The 20938-nt window shown below is 34.8% G+C and overlaps 1 protein-coding gene and 1 pseudogene across 5 annotated transcripts in view; one reads left to right on the top strand and one right to left on the bottom strand.

The window, feature by feature from the left end:
• Zc3h12b (zinc finger CCCH-type containing 12B) overlaps positions 1–20938 on the bottom strand; it is a 353709-nt gene that overhangs the window by 82742 nt on the left and 250029 nt on the right. For 4 of the 5 annotated variants that reach the window (XM_047535486.1, XM_047535488.1, XM_047535487.1 and 1 more), the window contains exon 4: positions 10212–10276. The exons of the other annotated variant lie outside the window; for it this stretch is intronic. The gene's annotated coding sequence lies outside the window, so the exon portion shown is untranslated. The remainder of the gene's footprint in view (positions 1–10211; positions 10277–20938) is intronic. 5 annotated transcript variants of the gene reach the window in all.
• On the top strand, positions 4115–5049 carry LOC124971768 (S-adenosylmethionine decarboxylase proenzyme 1-like; annotated as a pseudogene).

Below are 20938 nucleotides of genomic sequence, written 5' to 3'. Positions count from 1 at the left end.
AAAATTTATACTAATAACAGTCTATTTCAAACTGATAATCTAACTTTGATTACATTCAACTCTATACTTTTATCCCTTCATACATTTTTTTTTGGTACCAGGAATTGAACTCAGGGGCACTCAACCAATGAGCCACATTCCCAACCCATTTTCATATTTTATTTAGAGAGGATCTCACCGAGTGGCTTAGTGCCTTGCTGTTGCTGAGGCTGGGTTTGAATTCATGATCCTCCTGCCTCAGTCTCCTAAGCCGATGGGATTACAGGGGTGCACCACCACGCCCAGCACACTGATGTTTTGGATGTCAGAATTTGCATCATTATATGTTTCTTGAAAATTTATTTTAGCTATAGTTATGAATACTTTTGTCTTCTAACTCTCATTTTTGGAATAAAATTGCTTTATATGCCAACATTATAATTCTGGATATTCTGAGCATGGGTTTATATTACACAAATGAGTTTCATTCTTTCATAAGTTTTATGTTATCAGTAAATGGCATTTTGGTTCTGTTTAAAGAACTCCCTTTAGTATTCTCTATAAGGCAAATCTAATAAACTCCCTTAGATTTTGTTTGTCTGGGAATTTTTTAAATATCTTCCTTATTTTGGAAGATTTGCTGCATAAACTATTCCTTGTTGGCAGTTTTTTTTCCCCAGTGTTTCGAATATATCATCTCATTCTCCCCTGGCCTATAGGGTTTCTTCTGAGAAATGTGCTGATAGTCATTGTGTATTATGTGTTTCTTATCTCATGCTGATATCAAATTTTTCTCTTATGTGTGTTTGTGAACAAAATTTGACCTAAGACCTCTGTGATTCCAATAACTGGATGCTGACTTCTTTCCCCAAATTAGGGAAGTTTTTAGTTATTATGACTTTGAATATGCTTTCTGTCACCCACCTTCTTTAATTCCTATTTTGTATAAGACCCATAATTTCTGCAGGGTTTCTTCATTTATTTTTATTTTTTTCTTTTTTACATTCTTTTAATTTTTTTGTTTTTAAACTTTGTTTTAATTTTTTGACCTTCTTATTGGATAATTTCAAAAATCCTGTCTTTGAGCTCACTGATTCTTTTTTCAGCTTGTTTAACTTGATGCTGAAACTTTCCATTGCATTTATCAATTCAGTCATTATATGCTTCATTTGGGGGACTTCTTTTTGGCTTTAAGATTTTTCTCCCACTTCTTTGTTAATCTTCTCATTTTGTTATTGTATTGTTTTCCAAATTTTGTTAATTTTGTATCTGTATATTCTCTCTCACTCTCTTTTTTTGGTACCAGGTATTGAACTCAGGGGCACTTAACCACTGGGCCACATCCCCAGCCCTATTTTGTAGTTTATTCAGCGACATGGTCTCACTGAGTTGCTTAGTGCCTCTCTTTTGCTAAGCCTGGCTTTGAACTCGTGATCCTCCTGCCTCAGCCTCCTGAGTTGCTGGGATTACAGGCATGTGCCACTGTACCCAGCTGCATCTTTATATTCTTATAGTTCATTGCACTTCATTAAGAGGATTATTATGGATTATTTATATGTCATCACATGGACCTTCTTTTGAAGAAGTCAAAAGAAAGTTTTGCTAGTTTCTTTTGGAAGCATCATGACTTTCTGTGTCCTTGTGTTGGTGTTCACACATTTCTGGAGACAACCACCTTATGTAGCTTTCACAGGTATAATTTGGTAGATACTATTTAGTATAGCATGATTCTGGATGGACCAGTGGTATGGTAATGAACTGGATAGGTAGAGCTTACTATCAGTCTCCTTAGATGACTGGACTGTTTCTTTGCTATGAATTTCGGTGGAGCAGTGGGTTAGTCTCTGCTATCTGGTAAGACCACTGGCTGAGCCCTGTGACCAAGAGAAGGAGCTGTATGAGCACTGCAATTCCCTGAGGACTACCTGAACAACAGTTTGTCCTCTTGCCAGAAGGTACTGTTATTTGAGTTTAGTAGTTAGGGTTCAGGAGAGGTTATGAGGTTAGACAGATCAGGGTTGAATGATCAACTGTTATGATCAGTAGAAATGCATGGTTGAGATTTGCCTCCCTCCCTTGGAAGGGTCTAGACGTGAACTTTAATGTCATGGGAAACACTGAATAATCTCGCAGGCAAGGATCAATTAGTACCTGCTTTTTGTTGAAATTTACTGCAGTTACTGTCTGCCTTTTGTAGGTGTGTTTTGAGGCCGCAATGAGAACTGATTGAACTCGCAGGCATAATAACTCCCAGGCAAAATCAGTCACTGAGTCTATACTGAAAAAATTTTGTGGGGTCTTCTCCCTCTCTGGGTGAGGTAACTAGATAGGGTATAAGACAAGGCCTTGAGGCTGGATGTCTAGAGATTAGGTAATACTTCTTACCTTTTCTGGGATTGACTAGTTCAGCTATGTGGGAAGATTTTATTAGCTGTTAGCTCGGATAAAGCTGCTGCTGACCACTGATCTATCACCAAAATCTGCACACTGGTTTTGATGGCTCCTTGATAGATCCCAGGTAGTTTCCCCCATATTTTTACCATTCCCTATGAAGTCAGAGTAAGGTGGGCTTCTTGGAAATTGTCTGAGAAAGCCAGGGAAACTAGATGTCTATTTCCCTAGGTTTTCTTTCCCCATGGTAGAAACCATGGCCTTAAAGCATTCTTTCTGTTTGGCACTCTGCTATCTTGGTGGAGAAGGGTATGAAATGTGGTCAAAGAAAATCAGTTTTCCTACTCTTTCAATATGGATTTCCATTCAGTCCTAGGGAACACACAGGTAATTCAGGCTTATTTTCACCTTGAATGTTTTATACCAAGCTGTTCTTTTCTGAGGATAGTTGCTAGTTTTTCTGTGGTGGGGACTGCAGCCTAATACCTCCTATTGTACCATTTTCTGATGTCTTCCAACTTTTTCTGAAATATTCCATAGATAAAAAGAAATGGTCAATATCTAAGTATGTGTAATTATGTACTTAGTGAAATTCTGAGCTCAACGAATGGGTGACTGACATTAATTCTCCATTGCAAATGATATATACCCCCTTCTACTATATGATCCTAGTCAATATTTCCAAACAATCTCTCACAACTATATTCCAAGTACCAAACACAGTCCCTCAAAATTGTAGAGAGTAGATCTCATGTTAAGTGTTCTTACCACGATAAAAGAAATCATGTCTTATAAGTAATTTTTGCCACTGAATCTTCTACTTCCTCTGAAATATCCATGTGTGCAACATTACCCATTTAGAAAATTATGCACATTCTTTAAGTCAGTTAAAAAATTATTTACTTTTACTTTCTTTACCTCTCCCCAGATAAAGTTAATCACTCCCTCTGTGTTTCACAGCATCTTACTCATTTTTCTTTCAGAACATATACTGTGTCACACTGAATTATCTATAAAGACTAAGAAAAGCCAGACACAACAAGCAGGAGAGAATACTGACCCCACATGCCCTGGACCTTACCTTCACAGTACTGGTATTAAGTGTTTCCTTAATGGCCATGAGAGAAGAATTGGTAGCAGCTGTGCTCACTGAATATGAAACTTGGTTTTTGCCACTATGTTATAATCCTACTTTTCTGGTTTATAATACTATTGATCCTCATTTTTTTTGTGGATTCCACATTTATACATTCACTTACTAAAATTTATTAAGTCTAAAAGTAATATTAAAATATTTCCATAATCATTTGTAGACATAGGAAATGGCAAGGGGAGATGTTTATTAAAGGGAAAAAATTTCAGTTAGGCTTACACAGTATGGCCGGTGACATTAACTAGCGCTCGCTTTATTCTTGGTAATGGGAAAGAAGTGGACTACAGAGACTGAACTGTTTCTGCTTCTGTTCTAACAGACTCATGTTCAAATTTTGCTTACACACACTCATACGAAGCCAAGAAATTTTTGTTAATCCTTTTAAAAAATTTTAATATAAAATTATAGCAAAAAAAGGAATCTGAACTTTAGTAGCAGCTGGAACAATCTACACTGATGGCAGCAGTGACGGGAGAGGAGATTAAAAAATTTAGTTGATTTTCTGTGGTTGGTGGTTGTTTGCAGTCTCACAGTGATGGAAGCTGCCCATTTTTTGAAGGACCAAGAAGATGCTGGAGATTCAGTTTCTCCTGGCAGCAACCTGACACAAAACAAGGGTCTGGAGATCTTCACACTATCCCAAGGTCTGAATGGGATGTATTTTTGAAGGATATGCAATGTCCAATCATAAGTGTGACAAAAACTGACAAGCAGGAAGTTTATGTACTCGGTAAGAGTAGCATGTTTGTCTCCAAGCAATGCTTCACTTTTAAGAAATGTGGTACCACCTTCTTGCTGAAAGCGCTGGTTCCCCTGTTGAAGCTTGATAGGGATTAGAGTGGGTTTGACTCAATTCAAAGCTTCTTTTATCTTGGATAGAATTTCATGAAGCCTTCTCATCAAGAATACCACACCAGAATTTCCAGGAAGAAATAGAATTTCTTAATGCAATTTCCTCAAATGGAGCAGCATATGGGATGTATGAATTCTGACTGTTGGTACTTGTATACTCCAGATTTCACAGAGAGTCAGATAATAAGTCAGTCAGATTGAACCCTGTGAATTTTGATGAGTGAGCTTGACCCAGCAGTTATGGACCAGTTCTACATGAAAGATGGTGTTACTGTAAAGGATGTCACTGGTGAGAGTGGAATTTGTGACCTGATACCAGGTTCTGTCATTGATGCCACACTGTCCAATCCTTGTGGGTATTCAATGAATGGAATAAAATCAGATGGAACTTATTGGACTATTCACATCACTCCAGAACCAGAATTTTCTTATGTTAGCTTTGAAACAAACTTAAGTCAGACCTCTTCTGATGACCTGATCAGGAAAGTTGTGGAAGTCTTCAAACCAGGAAAATTTGTGACCAACTTGTTTGTTAATCAGAGTTCTAAATCTTGCACAGTGCTTTCTTCACCCCAGAAGGTTTTAAACATCTTGATTGCCAGCATGCTATGTTCAATGATTACAATTTTGTTTTTACCAGTTTTGCCAAGTAGCAGCAACAACAGCAGAATTGATTAAAGAAAATGAAGAAAAAACGCAAAAAAAGAACACACATAGAAGATGGTGGCTGATTTCTGAGTGTTGATACTGGGGGCCATGCTTTCCATAACCACCACCTTATAGTTGCAGAAAGCCCTAGAAGTAATGATAGTGAATCATTTTGATGTGTATGAATTATTATATAAGGGAGTTAGATACCTTGCATGAATGCTTTCTTTAGGTATTCTATGCCACTCTTATTGTGAAATTGAAACGCATGTAGAAAAAAACTTTTACTGTATGAAACTTTATAACACCTGTGAACACAATTCAATTTAGTTTATGCACAATGTAATAGTTCTGCAGGTATCTTCCAAAATTCCCCAAAGACAAGGTTTTCATCCTCATTAGGTGTTGGCCTCAGCCTAACCATCTGGGACTGTTCTATTAAATTGTGGCCAGAATTACATCCAGTTACCTCCACTTTCTAGAACATATTCTCTAACAATGTTATTGAAATAGTTTGTACTTCATACAGATGTTTTTGCACAGCAATTAAATTTTTCTTTCACAAGACAAAAAAAAATTCAGGTACATTGGAGGAATAAGTTTTGGATATCTATTGTACCATGCATGGTAACCACAATTAATAATATTGTATAACATATTTCAAAATTTCTAGAAGTATGAATTTATGGAGTATTTACTATAAAATGATAAATTGGTGAGGTAATGGATAATTAACTTGAATTAATATTTCCACAATGTTAGGAATTTCCGGCTTACGTCGCCGTAACCTTCCTGCCTCCCACATTACGTTCCAATATGTCATTGGTCCATTAGTCAGTCTGTAATAATTCTCCTCCGTGATTGGTTCCTCCCAGCCCGCGAAATTCCAATACAAAGAACCGTGCGCCATCCTCTCTTTCCCTTTCCCCTTTCCCCGAGCGGACACGTTTTGTCCGCTTGAATAAAAGTTCCTCGTGTGAGACCTGTATCTGCGGAGCGTCTTTTCTGGGAGTTATCGACGAACCAAAACTGCTCCCCTTTACATCTAACTAACATTTGGTGCCGAAACCCGGGATGGGTGTTTTTTTCCGCTAACTAAGCAAGCGGAACCCCATCAGATTTCTCCTGCGCCCGCAGATTCAGGCTCACCTTCCATTTACCTGGATGCCCAGTTTTCTGCATACAACACCGGACTCCAAAATTGGTGAGTTCCCCTTAGGCAGGCCCCTGACCATTTAAAACACATCTCGGCTACCCTCACCTCCACCTGCAGTCCGCTGCAGGCCCCCTCCTTATTATAAAGCGGCCAGTCCCCAGCTCCTTCCGCCGGCTCGCAGCCTTTCGCTGCCCGCCCAGCGGCTTCATCTCTCGCCGCCCTGCGGCTTCACCCCTCGTGGCTCCTGCCACTCAACCGCCGAGGTGTGGGGGTACCTCCTTGGTCCTCATAATTGGTCTTAGTTGTTGGGTGGATGTCTGAATTTTATGGTGCTGTGATTCTTTCTCGAGTTTGAAGTTTACTCACTTCTGCTGCTGCTAGTCCCTCTCGCCGCTCTGCGGCTTTTCTCCCCCTCCTCTCGCGGCTCCCTCCCGAAACCCTGGCCAGGTCTTCAAACTCTCTCTCGGCTTTTTGCCTGGTTAAACAGTGATTTCGGGTGACGACCTAATCATTGTTTTTAACCTCTCGTTGCCTGGTACCGTGGATTCTGGGACGCCAAATCCACTACCCAGGTGGGTCTCAGCTTACCATGAAGTTCAAAACATCCAACCCAGCAAACTCGCCCCTGAGATGTTTATTAAACCATCTCAAACCCCTTTACCTATTCCCTGAATCAGAGCTAAATTGTCCTTTAGATAGTAAGTCAGAATGGTCTATTTATGACACCCTAAATTCTAGCTCTATACTAAGTAAAATTGTATGCCTAATTATGCTAGTTATAATTAAGTACATATATGGGCAACCTGGTGAATGGAAAGGAACTTTTCCCCTTCTTGTTTTTCCTTTCTTTCTTGCTAAACCTCTCTTGGCTTCTCCCCCACCTGTTAACCTTTCTTTCCCTTCCGAGTTCACCTCATTCTGTTTCTCCTTCCACTCCTCCATTCAGCCCTCCAAGTTCCCCAACCATGCGGTCTCATACACACATTCTAACTCCTTTACTGGAGGAGGCTGACATGGAGGGAGTAAAACCTGAACACATTTTCTTGGCTAATTCCTTATTTTCAAATCTTTTCTTTCTTATCTTAGCTCTCCCTACAGATTCAAGAAATTAAAAGGTCCTAAGCATCAAGTTTCTGCTAGAACATATTAGCCCCTTTCAGATTCAGATCTCAGTCAAGGGTTACATTGAAATGTAAATGTAGAAAGGCTCAGTAGGAGACCAGTTTCAAGCCCAAGGAAAAAAAGTGTCCATTTTAAATTTCTCCTGGGCTACAACTCAGAATTCTTTTCTCCCTTTCACCTTTACTTTCCTTCTCATTTTCTCATGCTTTAATTAATAACCATTATCATTTTTCTTCTAGGACTTTGTTTTTCTTAAATGCTGTATTTTTGAGCTCACAATTTTGATCCTACAGACCTAGGTTAATGATTTTTGATCAGTTCTTTTTATCCAACTCGAGTTATTTTTGAACATCTGCTACATTGCAATGGAGATAAATATTACAAGGCCTTTACTTTTGTGTTAAATATAAGCGCGCATAAAAATTAAATTTTAAAAAATGGATCCAAATATTTTTAATTCACGTGATTTAATGAGGTTCAATTTAAATTGGGTATACTAATAAAAGTAAAATGTCATTAAAATTAACTCACAAGTCTCCACGTGGTCAAACTAATGAAATATTAATGTTTATAAAATGTCTAACATCAACTTTTCTAGGAATTTTCTTCAACAGAAAAGAGACAGCAAATACTATTGGTACACTTGTCTAATATCTTGTTTTTTCTACAATAAGATGAGTGAATTGGAGTAACATACTTAAAAATATTATTCTTTGTATATTAAATGTGTTCATATTTTCCAGGTATGCAAGCCTTTAAAAGCAGAAAATTTATCAAGCTGCTGTTCTCCAAATTAAACTTATCTGTAATGGTAACCCCATCATTTAATATTCTGTTACAGGACCTGTCATCAATAGGGTATATGTAAAATGACATTTAAGAAAGAGTGTAATATGCAGTAGCAAAAATGGGACTCAGCCAAAATTCAAGATAGCTATTGCACAAACTGAATGTTTTACTGTTGGTAATTCTATTTTGTATTTTCCTTGTAAACTCTAATTGTTGCCTGATCAATATTTTGCAGAAGTACTGCTTCAAGAGTGAACACCGTAAATTAACTTGGAATAGTAAGCCATCACCTATAGAACAGATAATGTAAACCCAAATTTAAAAAGGGGGGTAAATAACTGTAAAGTTATAGACATTAAAGCTAAAGCCCAGTACTCTTACTCTATGACTGGTGAGACTGACTTGCTTGATGGTTAAGATCAAACTTAGAGATAGAAATTAAATACAGAGGCCAAGAAAAACTCCATATTTGGGTCTTGCCCTCAAAGTCAGCCTGAACCCAGGAAACAAGAGGACTTCTCCAAAGAGCTTTGCAACTCTGGGTCACACAACCTCCTGAGCAAGGAGATTGATGAGACTGCTAGAGAAAAAGCCACTCAGTGCATCTGCTGCAGAGGAGGGTCATAGAAAAAGGGAGACATCCCTGGCGCTTTCAAGGAAAGTCACCTCATCGAAAAGACCCTGCCTAACCAATTGCACTATGGAGCTAAGAAACTGCTCTTAAGTTCTCTATGAGTTACCCCTGTGGAAACTTAGCTGACTCTTTAACAGACAGGAACAGGTCACTTTGACCAGTTTGATCTTAAACACCTAGCAAATCAGTTACAACCAAAGTATAGCCATTCTTGGGCATTTAAAAAATAATAGTAACTATCAAGAGAAACTGCTAGAGTCAGAATTTCTGTTTTTAGTCAGTTTAAGGCCTACAGACACAAATAGGCTTAATCTATGTTGCTAGTACTAAATTTTGTGTTCACATTCCTGATGACCTAGACAATGTTGAAACTCCCAAATGAAGGGCCTGTCCTCTCCAACCTTTGCTAGGCCTTTTTATGGGAACAACTTCTCAGTTCTTCCACCCCCTTGTCTTTTACTTCCATGTCAATTAATGAACCTGTATTGCAGAAATATCAGGATCTCACAAAAATTGGAGCCTGGCTGCAGGTGTGCCTCCAGGATTGGAGCCTGGCTGCAGATGTGCCTCCAGAGAAACTATCAAGTCTCCAGTTCTCCCTGTCACAATGATACCAGCTCTACGTCCACACCCCAGCAGGAAGTAATTACAGAAGACTGACCTTCATCCATGTACCCCCCCAAATTTTTTTTTTTTATAAAAAAGGAAATGGGGGAATGTTAGGAATTTCCGGCTTACGTCGCCGTAACCTTCCTGCCTCCCACATTACGTTCCAATATGTCATTGGTCCATTAGTCAGTCTGTAATAATTCTCCTCCGTGATTGGTTCCTCCCAGCCCGCGAAATTCCAATACAAAGAACCGTGCGCCATCCTCTCTTTCCCTTTCCCCTTTCCCCGAGCGGACACGTTTTGTCCGCTTGAATAAAAGTTCCTCGTGTGAGACCTGTATCTGCGGAGCGTCTTTTCTGGGAGTTATCGACGAACCAAAACTGCTCCCCTTTACATCTAACTAACACACAATGTACACATAGATCAAAAACCTCACATTGTATCCCATAAATATACACAATTAATATAAAATTATCATTTTTCAATAAAATATATAAAAATCAAGTAAAATAAATTTGCAAATAAAAATAGAACAATGGGAAAAAATAATACTTGTGTTGTTTATGGCATATGTAGAAATAAAGTAAAAGGCAACAATACTACAGAAGAATGGGAGAGGAAAGATGGAAGTACACAGTTTTAAGTTTCTTGGATTATACATGAAATGGCATAATGTGTTAGAATGTGAATTTAATTAGAATGGTCACTTTGAACCTTGTAACAAGTACTAAAAAATAATAGAGAAAGGCATAGATAATAAACCAATAGAGAAAATAAAATGGAATACCAGAATTCATAGTATCTCAATTCATTTTGAGCTGCTATTATAGAAGACCTGAGATTTGGTAATTTTTAATGAAAGAAATGTATTACTCACATTTCTGAAAGCTGGAAAGCACACAAACAAGGTTCTGGCATCTGGTTATGTCTTTCTTGCTGCATCTTCACATGGCAGAATGTGGAAAAACAAAAGGGTGTGAATGCTATGTCCTCATATGGCAGACGAGCAGAGAGAACAAATCCACTCTTGTAAGTTCTTTTTATAGTGGCATTATTTTATTTATGAGGGTGGACACTTCATGACCTAAACAACTTCTAAAAATCCTCGCTTTTCAACACTGAGGCACTAGGGATTAAGTTTCCAACACATGGGTTTTGGAGGACACATTCAGACCATAGCACATAGTAAGATATCACTATATGTCAACTAAAATGGCTAGAATTAAATAGTCTGAAAATAGCAAGTCTTGGTAGGGATATAGAATAAATGAAATTCTCATATATTTCTGGGGAGAGGGTTGTGAAATGAAACAACCGATTTGGAGAACTCTTTGGCAGTAACTGATCAAGTGAAAAAAACATTTTACCTTATGACCCAATTACTATATACCTAGGTATTTGCACAAGATAAATTAAAATATATGTGTATACACAAAAAGATTTTTCACAAACATTCATAGACGTTTTATTGACAATATACATAAATTCAAAACAACTCAAATAACTATCAATCTGTGACTAAATAAACATGTTTTAAGTATACAATGAGATACATTCATAAATGAAAAAGTCTAGCTTACTGATACATACAAAAACATGGATAAACCCAGGAACATTATTCTGTGTGTGAAAGAAGCCACTAAGAAGTACTGTATATATTGTATGATTCCATTTATATGAAGTTCTAGAAAAGGTAAGACTAATTTAAAGTTACATAAAAGAGATCATTGGTCTCCTAGGGCCAGGAGTAGGGCAAAGACTAAGTACAAAGTAGTACAATCTTTTTCAAAAAATGGAAAATTGAGTTTGGAATCCAACTCATTTTCTATATTCTAGCACAGTTTATAAAAAAGGAATTGTAATTAAAAGTTTGGTACAACTTATTTGTTAAACTTGTTGCATTTGTCATTTTGGTGCATATTTTGTCATTATAAATTGACAAATACTAATATACATAAAAGGGTAAGAACTGATGTTATGATTTATAAACACAATATGAAAGACTAAATAAAATTACTCAATGTATACATAACCACGAATACTTATTTTTGTTGTGAGAAAGAAATATATTGTACATTTCAAAATTGCTCAGAAAGTAAATTTCATATGTTTTTAGAAAGAAAAAAAAAGAATGGGAATTTCATTTATTCTATGTTCTTGCCACTCTTTAGAGAGTTCCGTTTGTTCTATATCCCTGTCAAGACATGAGGAAGTTATTTCTATATACTTTGAGTAATTTTGAAATGTACATTATTATTTACTACATTTACCATGCATTGTATCTCAAAGAAAAAAATCTTATTCCTCTGTCTAATTGATTCCCCCCTACCTGAAGACTCTAGTAACCACTATTCTACTTTTCTTCCTATTTGAGATCACTTTTTAAAAACTCCATCATATAAGTGAGAAGATGCAGTATTTGTCTTTCTGTACCTGGCTAATTTCACTTAACATAATGTCTTCTTGTTCCATCCATGTACTTGCAAATGACAGAGATACCTTCTTTCAAAGGCCATACAGAATTCCATCATGCATATATACCAGATTTTATTTATACACTCTTCTGTTGATTGACACTTACCTTTCTTCCATATATTAACTATTGTGAATAATGTTGCAATGAACGTGGAAGTGGGACATACTGACTTCAATTCATTTGTATTTATACCCAGAATTGGGAATGCTGGATCACATAGTGATTATATTTTTAGTTCCCTTTTTTTTTGCAAAATCTCAATACTATTTTCCAAAATGGGCATATTAATTTGCATTCCCACTAAGAGTGTACTAGAGTATCTTTTTTCCATATCTTTGCTAATGCTTGTTATCATTTGTCTTTTTGGAAGTAGCTATTCTGATAGGTATGAGATGATATCTCATTTTGATTTGATTTGCATTTCTCTGATGATTAGAGATGTTGGATAGTCATATTTCTTCTTTTAAGAAATTTCTATTGAGAACAATTTGCCCATTTTAAAAGTTATTTATTTTTTTGCTATCAAGTTGTTTGAATCCTTTTTTATTGGTTTGTTTTAGTTCTACATGACAGTAGAATCCATTTTCACAAGCATGTAATATATCTAATTCTAATTAAAATCCCACTCTTGTGGATGTTCATGATTCTGGTTCACTGATGTATTCATATATGTACATAGGAAAGTTATGTCAGATTCATATGTCTTTCCTTTTCCTATCCCCACTCCCTTCCCTTCATTCCCCTTTATCTAATCTACTGAACTTCAATTCTTCCTCTCTACCGCCCCCGATTGCATTAGCACCTGTGTATCAGAGAGAACATTTGGCCTTTGGTTTTTGGGATTGGCTTATTTCACTTAGGATGATATTCTCCAGATCCATTCATTTACTGACAAATGCCATAATTTCATTTTTCTTTAATGCTGAGTATACTCCTTTGTTTATATATACCACATTTTCTTTATCCATTCATCTGTTGAAGGTATCTAGGTTGGTTCCATAGCTTAGCTATTGTGAATTTGGTTGATATAAACATTGATGTGGCTGAGTCACTATAGTATGCTGATTTTTAAGTCCCTTGGGTATGTGCTAAGGAGTGGGATAGCTGTGTCAAATGGTGGTTCCATTCCAAGGTTTCTAAGGATTCTCTATACTGCTTTCCCAAGTGGTTGCCCCAATTTGCAGTCCCATCAGCAATGTAGGAGTGTACTTTTTTCTCTGCATCTTCATCAATATTTATTGCTACTTGTATTCTTGATAACTGCCATTCTGATTGGAGTGAGATGAAATCTCAGTGTAGTTTTAATCTGCATTTCTCTAATTTCTAGAGATGTTGAACATTTTTTCATATATTTGTTGAAAAGTCATTTCTTCTGTGAAGTGTCTGTTCAGTTCCTTTCCCATTTATTGATTGGGTTTTTTTTTAGTGTTAAATTTTTTGAGATCTTTATATATCCTTAAGATTAATGCTTTATCTGAGGTATAGGTGGCAAAGATTTTCTCCTATCCTCTAGGCTCTCTCTTCATGTCCTTGATTGTTTCTGTGAATAATATTTTTAGTTTGAATCTATCCCATTTATTGATTCTTGATTTTACTACTTGTGCTTTACAAGACTTGTTGAGGAATTTGGTTCCTAAGTCAACATGATGGAGATTTGGCCTACTTTTTCTTCTAGTAGGTGCAGGGTCTCTGGTCTAATGCCTAGGTCCTTGATTCACTTTGATTTTTGTGTGGGGTGGAGATAGGTATTTAATGTCATCTTGTTACATATGGATTTCTGATTTTCCCAGCACCATTTGTTGAATAGGCTATCCTTTCTCCAGTGAATGTTTTTGGCACCTTTGTCTAGCATGAGTATTTATGTTTCTGTGTCTTCTATTCAGTACCATTGGTTTTCATTCTACAATATTTTCTTCTTGGCATTTTATAGTCTTGCTTTTACATTTAGGTCTATTATCTACTTTGAGGTAACTTTTATAAACTGTATAAGGTTTGCATTCTTATTTTTCTTGCATGAAGATGTCTAATTCTTCTTGCACCATTTGTTGAATTAACTATATTTGAATCAGTTGACTATATTTATGTGGCTCAATTTATGGGTTCCCTATTCTGTTCCATTATTCTCCTTATTTATTCTTTTGCCAATACAGCATTACAGTACTTTGATTATGGCAGCTCTATGGTCATGAAGGGAGGGAATGTCAATTCTTCAATTTTAATTCCTTTAAGTACTGAATTGGCTATCACGGATCTTTTGCCCTCCATATAAACTTCAGAATCAGTTGATTGATGTCTATAAAATAAGTTGCTATGATTTTTATTGGAATTGTATCAGATCTATTAAATGACATTTGTGTATTTGAGATCCTATAATCCTCTTGTATTTGATTTTCCATTTCATGCTTTAGATTTGGGAAATATTCTGATATTATTTCATTGAAAAGTTTGTGCATTCCTTTGCTTTGTATCTTCAAGCCTTCATCTATCCCAATAAATCTTAAGTTTGTTTTTTTCAGGTTATCCCATATTTCTTGGAAGTTCTGTTCTAGTCTCTTAACATCGTTTATCCATGGTCACCTTTATTTTCAAGATTGTATATTTTGTCTTCATTGCCTGAAACTGTGTCTTCCAAGTGGTCTAGTTTGTTGGTGATGCTTTCCATTGAATTTTTAATTTGGTTTATTGATTCCGTCATTTTGAGGATTTCTGCTTGTTTTTTTTTCAAAATCTCTATCTCTTTATTGAAGTGATCTTTCATTTCCTGTATTTTCTCTGATGTCACTCTTTACATTGTCCTTTACCTCACAGATTAGTTTAACTATGAATATACTAAACTCCTTCTCTGACATTTCTTCCACTGTGGTGGTGATGGGGTCTGTTATTAAAGTATCTTGGTTTGTTTGAGGCGATTTTTCCCTTGTTTTTTCATGTTGTTTGTGTGTCTATCCATCCAACAGTATGGATGTGAGGCAATAGAGTTTCTACCCTGTAAACATATAGTGTTCCTGAAGGTTCTTAGTACCTCACTTGCTGAGAAGCTGCCTGTCTGTTTTTTTGGTTTCATGCCACAGAGCAGCCAGGAAAGTGACCTGCTCTATTCCATAAACTTGAAACCAGTCTCTATGAAATGACATAGACAATATTGTCTTAGGATCTATAAACATGGAATATCTCTTCATCTGTTTAGTTCTTTAACTTCTTTCATCAGAGTTTTATAGTTTTCCTCATACCTCATACATGTTTTATAAGAATTTCATTTCTTTTTAGCTAATATAAATAGCACATTGTGTTTTCTAGTGCACATTCCATTTGTACTTGGCAAATCGAAAATCAATTGAATTTGACATATTAATCTTGTTTCTTGAAATCTTGCTGTACTTGCTTATAATTATTTATTTATTTAAAAATTGTATTATTAAATCATATTAATGGTAAAAATTAATGTGACATTGTGACATCTCCATACATACATATAATATACTTTGATTGTACCCACACTGCCTACTGTCCTCTCTTCCCCCTCCCTCCTCCTCTTTGTCCCCTTCCCCTTTCCTAATAGGCTCTCTTCTACTTTCATGCTGCACTTTTATTTTTAAATTTTAATTAATTAATTAATTAATTTTTAGTATTTTATTGATTTCACATATGAGAAAAACATGACACTTGTCTACTGGAGACTGGTTTATTTTGCTTAACAGGATTATCTCTAATTCCATCAATTTTCTCACAAATTACATTATTTCATTCTTCTTTTTCCTGAATACTACTTCATTGTTTATATATGCCACATTTTCTTTATCCACTCATATGTTAGTAAGCATCAAGGCTCATTCAATAACTTGGTTATTGGGCAAGAAGTATGAATAAAAATGGGTATATAGTTATTTCTTTTTATGCTGACTTTGATTCTTTTGGGCATATAGCCAGGACTGGAGATCTGACTGTAGAAAATTGAAACTAGATCCCTATCTCACACCCTGTACAAAAATCAAATTAAGATGAATCCAAGAACTGAACATAAGACCTGAAGAAAATTTGAAATTATTAGAGGAACACATAGGAGAAACACTTCAACATATTTGCAGAGGCAATAGTTTCCTGAACAGGACTCTAGTAGCTCACAAAATAGCAAGAATTGACAAATGGAATTACATCAAATTAAAAGTCTTCTGCACAGAAAAGGAAACAACAGAATGAAAAGACAGCCTACAGAATGGGAAAAAATATTTTGCCAGCTATTCTGACAGAGGATTAATATATAGAACATATAAAAACTAAAAATATTTAACACCAAAAGAATAATCCAATCAAAAATGAGCAAATGAGCTGAACTGACACTTCTCAAAAGAAGTACAAATAGTCCATACATACATGAAAAAATGCTCAATATCTCTAGCCATCAGGAAAATGCAAATCAAATGCAAATAAAAACTATATCATTGAAGGCTGGGGCTGAGGCCCAATGGTAGAGTGCATGCCTTGCACATGCAAGGCACTGGGTTCGATCCTCAGCACCACATAAAAATAAATAAAGATATTGTGCCCATCTGCAACTAAAAAATATTTAAAAACTACATTGAGATTCCATCTCACTTCAGTCAGAATGACTATTATCAAAAAATGCTGTTAAGCATGTGGGGGAATAAGGAAAATTTATAGACTATTGGTGGAGATGTAAACTATTTTGGCTACCATGAAAAACATTATGGAGTTTCCTCAAAAAACTAGAAATAGAACTACCATATGATTCAGCTATAATTACATTTTAATTCAAGGACATTTTTCTTGGTCAGTTCTTTCAAATTTTCTAAACAATCAAATCATTTGTGAAGACAGTTTATTTCCTTCTTCTCATTATGTATATATTCTATTTCCATTTCATATCCTATTACTTTACCTATGACTTCCAGTATAATGTTGCAAAGTAGTAGCAAAAGAGGATACTGTCTTGCTTCTGTTCTTAGCAAGAGACTTCTAATTTCTTACCACTAAATATAATGTTAGTAGAGGTTGGTTTTAGATATTATTTTATCACATTGAGGAATTTTCCCTCTGTTCCTCGTTTTCTGAGGCTTTATCACAAATAGATATTGGATTTTCTGAAATTATTTTTCTTCATATATTCATATGGTCATGTGAGTTTTCTTATTTAGCCTGTTCATGTCATGGATTACATTAACAGTTTTTGAATGTTCAATGAGACTTGTGCCTTAGGGATAAATACCACTTGATCATGTATAATACCTTTTATATGTGTTTGCATTTTATTTTAAAATATTCTGTTGAGAATTTTTGCATCAGTTCATGAGATATATTATATTTCCTTCCCTGTAAAGTTTTAAATCTAATTTAGTTATTATGGCAATAATGAATTAGAAAGTAGAATCTCTTTTATCTTTCAGGAAAAGGCTATAGAGAATTCATATAATTTCTTTCTGAAATGTTTGTGAGAATTTAACCAGTGAAGCTATATGACCTTGGTGCTTTCTGTTTTGAAAGATTAGTAAGTAGACTGAATTTTTAAAAAGATTTAGGTCTATCAGAATGTCTATTTCTTCATTATGAATTATTACAGTTTGTTTTATAAGAAATTGGTCCTTTTAAACTATCAATAATTTGAAGAGCGAGCCTACAGAATGGGAAAAATCTTTACCACATGCATCTCAGATACAGCACTAACCTCCAGGATATATAAAGAACTCAAAAAACTTAACACCAAAAAAACCAAACAACCCAATCAAAAAATGGGCTAAGGAACTGAACAGACACTTCACATGAAAAGAAATACAATTGATCAACAAACAGGAAAAAGTGTTCATCATCTCTTGCAATTAGAGAAATGCAAATCAAAACTGCTGTAAGATTTCATCTCACTCCAGTCAGAATGGCAATTATCAAGAATACAAACAATAAGAAGTGTTGGTGAGGATGTGGGGAAAAAAGTACACTCATACATTGTTGGTGGGACTGCAGATTAGTGAAACCACTTTGGAAAGCAGTATGGAGATTCCTCAGAAAGATTGGAATAGAACCACAATTTGACCCAGCTATCCCACTCCTCAGTTTATACCCAAAGGACTTAAAATCAGTATACTACAGTGATGCAACCACATCGATGTTTATAGCAGCTCAATTCAAAACAGCAAAACTAAGGAACCAACCTAGATGCCCTTCAACAGATGAATGGATAAAGAAAATGTGGTACATATACATAATGGAATATTACTCAGCCTTAAAAAAGAATGAACTTATGGCATTTGCTGGTAAATGGATGGAACTGGAAAATATCATGTTAAGTGAAATAAGCTAATCCTAAAAAACCAAAGGCAGGATGTTTTCTCTGATAAGTGGATAGTAGCGGGTAGGTAGGGAAAAATGAGAGACTTTGGATTGTACAGAAGGGTGTGAGGGGGTGGGGTGGGTGAGAAGGGGAAGGACGGTAGATTGTGAGATAAGACATTATTACCCTACATACAGGTATGAAAAGAATTTTTTTTAAAAAAATTATCATTGTCCAAAAAGTTCATGAAAATAAATAAATAAATAAAAGTTTGAAAAAGAAAAGAAATTGGTCTTTTAAATCTAGAATATTGAATAGGTTATCATAGATTTACTTGTATACTATATTATCCCATTGATATCTAAGGGATCATTGGTGATATCTTTTCTACAATTTCTAATATTGGTAATTTCTAATATTGGTAAGTTTTAAATTCTTTTTATTAGCCTTTATAGACTCATTATTCTTCACAAAGAACCTGCTATTGGGGTATTTTTTGCTTTTCTCTATTGATTTCCTGTTTCCCATTTCGTTGATTTCTGCTCTAATATTTATTATATATTTTCTTCTCTTTAGATTTTTAAAAACTTCTTTTATTGTACATATAATATATAACAATTTTTGATATACAAATAATGGCTAAAAGATTATTATAGTTAAGATAATTAACATATCCATCATCTCACAGTAGTTACTTTTTTGTGGTAAGAACACTTCAAATCTACTTTCTAGGCAAATCTACAGCATATAATACAGTATTATTAACCATAGCTCTTATGTTGTGAATTCAATATCTAGATTATTCATTCTATGTAACTAAAACTTTATAACTTATAACTTATACTTCCCTGCTCTGGTAACTACTATCTTCCTCTGTTTCCATGTATATGGCTATTTTTTTTTTTAGTTTCAAAAATAAGAAAGATCACAGCATTTTTCTTTCCATATCTGGCTTATTTCACTTAACATGATGTTCTCACAGATGATTCATGTTGTCACAAATGGTAGAATTATCTTTTAAAGGCAAATACATATCTGTATTTATCTGTATCTAATATATATGTATAAATATTTATACATAGTGATATATTTTATATACAGTGATGTGTTTCATAAATGGTGATCTTATATATGCACATAATATATATATATACTATATATATGCATCTATTTATCTATAAAATATATGTATACTTGTTGATTAATATTCAGGATATTTCCACATCTTGGAATTGTGAATAGTAGTGCATTGAATATGAGAATGAAAAACCTCATTTCAGTTCTTTTGAATATCTAGAAATGGGATTTCTAAATAATAAGTTATTTATGTTTTTAATTTTGAGGGGAACCTCCATAACTGTTATGGCAGTGGCTGTGCCATTTTACAATTGAAATAATTTTGTATAAGTGTTCATATTCTCTACATCCTGGTCAAAACTTATCATGTATTTTAAATAAAATTTACCCAAAATAATGTGAGGTGAAACCTCATTGTGTTTGGATTTGCATTTGTCTGACACTTAGCAATGTTGAACATCTTTTCATGTACCTATTGACCATATGTATGGGTTCTTTAGAGAAATGTCTATTCACATACTTTGTCCATTTTAAATCAGGTGTTTTATTCTGTTACTATTATTTTATAATTATTTTTGTTTTAGAGGTGCTGGGAATCAAACCTAAGGCCTCTGGCATCTTAGGCAAGCACTCTAATATAGCTGTATCTGCAACCACCTATTTATTTTATTATGTGGCATTGTAGGAATTCCTTACATATTTTGAATATTAACCTTTTACACATATATGGTCTGCAAATGCATTGTCTCACTTCACAGATTGCCATCCATTTTGTTAACTGCTCTTTAGTTGTGTGGAGATTTTTATTTTAATGTAATCCCAATTGCCTATTTTGGCTTTTGCCAAGATTTTGGTGTCATATACGAGAAATCATGACTCCCTTTTCTGTTCCACTGGTTTATATGCCCTTATTTGTTAGCATATTACAGTTTTGATTATTGTAGCTTTGTGATATGCTTGAAAATTAGTAAATGTGAGGTCCCCAGCTTTGTTCTTTTTTTCTTCCCAGCTTTGTTCTATGACTCAAAATTGCACTTGGGATTAGAATTCCTTTGTTTCAGATGAATATTATTATTTTTGTATTTCTTTAAAAACTATCATTGGGGTTTTGATAGAGATTGCCTTGTATCTATAAAGCTCTTTGGGTAATATTGATGTTTTAACACTATTAAGTTTTCCAAGCAATGAACAAGGGATACAGTCACACCTATTTATATTCTCATTAATTTCTTTTGGTACATTTTCTTATTTTATGGGCAAAAAATTCTCATGTCCTTAGTTATGTTTATTCCTAAATGTTTTACTATTTTTGATGCTATTATAAATGGTATTGTTTTCTCAATTTCCTTTTTGGACAGTTTATTATTAGTGTACAGAAATAACTGATTTTTGCATGTTGACTTTATATCCTGCAATGTTATTGAATTTTCAACAAATTTGCAGTTGAGTTCTTAGGGTTTCCTTTACATGAAATCAAATAATCCACAAACTTAGATTCCTTTTTTAAATTTTTCTTCCTTGCCTAATTTCTTTGGCTAAGACTTGTAGAACTATACTAAATAAAAGTAGTGAATATTGGTATCCTTGCAATCTTTCTTAGAGTATAAGATTTCACTTTTTATATCACCAATTAGGATGTCACCTGTGGACTTTTCATACATGGCCTTTATTATGCGGAGTTAATTTCCTTAGTTTGTTGAGAGATTTTTTTTCAGCCTCCATTGAAACAATGTATTATAATCCTTCATTCCGTGTATGTTAACACATATAT

This window comes from Sciurus carolinensis, chromosome X, assembly GCF_902686445.1.
Source record: "Sciurus carolinensis chromosome X, mSciCar1.2, whole genome shotgun sequence".
In the NCBI taxonomy this organism is placed as follows: Eukaryota; Metazoa; Chordata; class Mammalia; order Rodentia; family Sciuridae; genus Sciurus; species Sciurus carolinensis.
Note: the sequence above shows the minus strand (reverse complement) of the source record. Positions and strands in the feature narration are given on the sequence as shown.